At 47.8% G+C, this 3,872-nt stretch overlaps 1 pseudogene; it reads right to left on the reverse strand.

Moving 5' to 3' along the window:
• Nucleotides 1-931: 931 nt before the first annotated feature.
• Nucleotides 932-3,872, reverse strand: part of LOC103728998 — a 45,126-nt pseudogene continuing 42,185 nt past the window's right edge.

The raw sequence follows: 3,872 nt of genomic DNA on the forward strand, positions 1-3,872 counted from the left end.
CTGTCAAAGGCCAGAAGATGTCTCTTGTTCTTCCTGAGCTAGGTTGGCCACTTACCTCATCATGGGTGATTTTGTCTCATGCACTCTTCCTGCCTGGCAGGAGGATGAGTCAGCTTCTAAACCTTCCTGCTGGGAGCTAATAATTAACTGTCCCTATTTCTGTCCCTCTTGGAACTCAGCTACCTTCCATCTCAGACCAGGGACAGTCTGGGACACCACCAACCTTGGAGATGGCAAGGCTATGCGTTTTTAATTACAGGGAGATACGCTTATCTCTGGTGGGTCCTTTTCTCCATTAATTTACACCTCTTATCTTTTCTACCCAGTGTCTCCCTGTAATGAGCTGGCTTTTCTGCCTGGTGCGCCTGCGCTGCATTCACGGGTGCCCTGTCCCTCGGCTGACCCCTTGGAGGGCCTCATTTGTCTCCCTGTGGCCCTCCTCATGCCTGACCCTGTCCAGGCTCTCTTTGATCTGTCTCCTCTCTGCCTAGGGTTCTTCTTTCTCCCTTTCAGGCTGGGTCCCTGCCATTCCAGGAATTCTCCTGACTCTAGGAGACAGTGTTTCTGGGAGTTGGGTCCCTCGAAAGAACAGGAAGGAGAAAAGGGGAAGTGGCCACTTGCATAGCCAGAGGAATAGACCTTGAGAACACAGGGGTGGGTCTCCTGGATTCCCAATTTAAAAAAAAAGAAGAAGGGGGTGTGTGTGGAAATAACGCAGGAAGTGAGGGGCCTTGTTGGAAGCCTTACCTCCTTCCTAGAAGCAGTTGGGAATGAAGCGCCTACCATATGCAAAGTGCCTGGTTTAATGACTAGCCAGGCTCTCCTGAGCCCTGATATTGGGAAATGGTGACACAGGAGAAGGGGCCTGGTCTTGGTGGGCTAGACGCCCACCTGTGGCACCAGGTGTTGGCTCTGGTAGAAGCTGTGGCATCTAGAGCCCAAGCTGGTGAAGGAGACGGAGACCAGAGGTCTGGCTGTGGTCAGCACAAATGGCCACTTTCTCTGGCTCTGGATCCAAGCTGACCCCCACATGCTCCTGCCACATAATCACTTTCCAGACTGCTTCTGAGGACAAACTATGAACTGTAGGGACCTCTCTGCCATTCTCTTTCTGATGTATCTCTACAGTCTGGAGTTTCTCTCCCAAATACCAGCACTGGTCCACTTCTGGGCATTCTGCCACCTTCAACAAATAGAAAAAGAGAGTGTGTCCTTACTGTCGCCATCCGTGTTTACTGAGGCCTGCGGGGGAGGAACAGAAACACCTGCTGAAGGGAGGTAGGACTTCAGAGCCCAGGCAGGATCATCCAGGTGGCATGGAAAGTCAGCCACTGCCCAGGACTTAAGGACCCTGTGGGGCAGTGCTTTAGAGCGTCCTAGTTCTCATTTTTAAGAAAAAACTTGAGATTGAAAAGCAAAACCAGAAACTGAACTTTGGAAGGATATATAGCCAACTGTTACCGGTTTGTACCTTGGAAGAGGCCAGGGTGTCTGGAGAGCAGGATGATGTGGTACATGCCTGGGGAAGAACCTTGAGTTTGGCATTGTGTGAGTTGGAGGTCACCAGAAGATTTTGACTGAGGGGAAAACATAGCCTGACTTAATTTAAAAAGAGCTGGTATTCCCATCACCAAATAAGTAAATAAATAAATAAATGGAAGGAAGGAAAGAAAGAAAGAAGGAAGCACAGGAAGGAGGGATATGAAGGAAAGGAAGGAAGGGAGGGAGGAAGGGAGGAAGAGAGCGAGAGAGGGAGGAAGGAAAGATAAGAAAAAGGAAGGGAGGAAGGAAGGCCAGACCGTGGTCGTTGCATTGTTAAAGCCTGGACTGGGGGGTGTGGGGGATGGGGACTCATTGGTATTACACAGGAGGGTAATGGGGAGGGGGACAGATGGAAACTATGGAGTGGTGGGTAGAGTTCAGAGTCTGAATATGTCTTGAGAGTAGAGTTAGCAGCTTTCCCGGTGGGTTGGGTATGGCATATGAAAGAGGTGGAAAATCGCCAAGGGCTTGGGCCTGAACAACTGGAGCATAGAGTTGCCATTTGCTAAGAAAGCAAAGATATGAAGTCACCTCCTTCACCTGGCCTCTAAGGTCTTTGACTAGAGTGGAAGCAATGGCAGGGAAGGAAGCCGCCTTTGGCACCTGGCACTGGGCCTTCCACATTGTCAACAAGCAGTGTGGAAGCCATGGAAAAAGTGAAAAAGCAAAGGAAAGCAAATATTTGCCTAGGTATTTGACCAGATCTTGGGCTTCTGAGGGCCAAGTGGTCCCTATAGTTTGGGACAACCAGTCAAGGAGATGCGGGGGTCGGCATGGGCCTCTGTGATTCTGTGGATTCTCTTCTTGGTATTTGGTGTCTCTAGCCTCATGTAAAAGGTTGTAAAATGTCTATGCATGCCACAGCACACCATAGAGCTGAGGGGGCAATACAGTGCCTGACGTGTGTATTTCTGAACAAATTCTAGGACAAGGATCATACCAGTACAAGACAGTATTCTAGAAAAAAGGTGCTGGGACCAGTTTCATGTTCACAGCAGTTGTTTGAAAACTCTGCATGAGGACAAGGTCAGCAGAGAGAAGACACACACCAGCCTTCAGACACTGGACTAATCAGCAAACTTCACAGATAGTCTTTTGGAAGTTGAGGAACTCTTAGTTTCTAAATGTTTGTGTCTCGTTTTGATGGCCTGGTAGATGAGGTTACAACAGGGAACCAGAGCAGCAGAATGGTTAACTACACTTTGAATTTGGATAGCGTAATACCCCCCTCCTGCCTCTACCTGGGCGAACCAGGGCAAATCCAGGTGTCAAAGTTTTTGTGTCTTCATCTAGGGATGATAACAGTCTTGCCGTATAGGGAATTTATCAAGTTTAGATGAAGAAATAGTCATGAAATTCTCAGAACAGTCCCGGGTCCATGATAAGTGCCTAAGAAATAGCTATTATCCTAGGCGCTATAGCAGGCATCCGTAATCCCAGCACTAGGGAGGTGGTGAAGACAGGAGGAATGCTGTAAGATTTTGGCCAGCCTGGGCTCCATAGAGAGTTCAAGGCCAGCCTGGGATACATAGTGAAACTCTGTCTCACACATACAAAAAAGTTATTAATCTTGTTGCTGTTACTGTCAGTTATCAACAGAAAAGCAGATACTATAAACTGGAGTGTCAGAAACAATTTTTAAAAACTTTATTATGATTGTGTGAGTCTCTCTTTCTTTCCCTCTTTCTCTCTGTATGTGTACTTGACTATGGAGGCCAGAAGAGGGTGTTGGATACCCTGGAGTTGCTGGCAATTGTGAGCCTCTTGAGATGGGTGCTGGGAATTGAACTCTGATCCTCTGCAAGAGCAGTACATATTCTGAACCACTAAACCAGCTCTCCAACCCTATTGTCTCACGTTTTAAATAGGTCAGGCACAGAGCTCTCCAAATCAGAGTAATTCTAGAGGCTTCCCAGCTAGGTGGGGAGAAGGTAATATATAAACTTTTCAGGGTACGAGAGAGAGAACTGGTGCCTTTAATCCCAGCACTTGGGAAGCAGAAGCAGGTGGATCTCTGTGAGTTTGAGGCCATGCTGGTCTATAAAGTGAGTTCCAGGTCAGCTGGGACTACAGGGAGACCCTGTCTCAAAAAATATATAAATAAATAAGGGGCTGGAGAGATGGCTCAGCAGTTAAGAATACTGGTTGTTCTTGCAGAAGACTGGGGTTCGAATCCAAGCACCCACATGGCAGCTAACAACTGTCCGTAACTCCAGTTCTAGGGGATCCGACCACCTCTTCTGACCTCCATGGGCATTGCACAACACGGGTGCACTCACATACATGCAGGCAATACACGCATATACATAAAATAAAAATAATAAATAAAA

This window comes from Nannospalax galili, unplaced genomic scaffold, assembly GCF_000622305.1.
Source record: "Nannospalax galili isolate Female #2095 unplaced genomic scaffold, S.galili_v1.0 scaffold511, whole genome shotgun sequence".
NCBI classification, from domain to species: Eukaryota; Metazoa; Chordata; class Mammalia; order Rodentia; family Spalacidae; genus Nannospalax; species Nannospalax galili.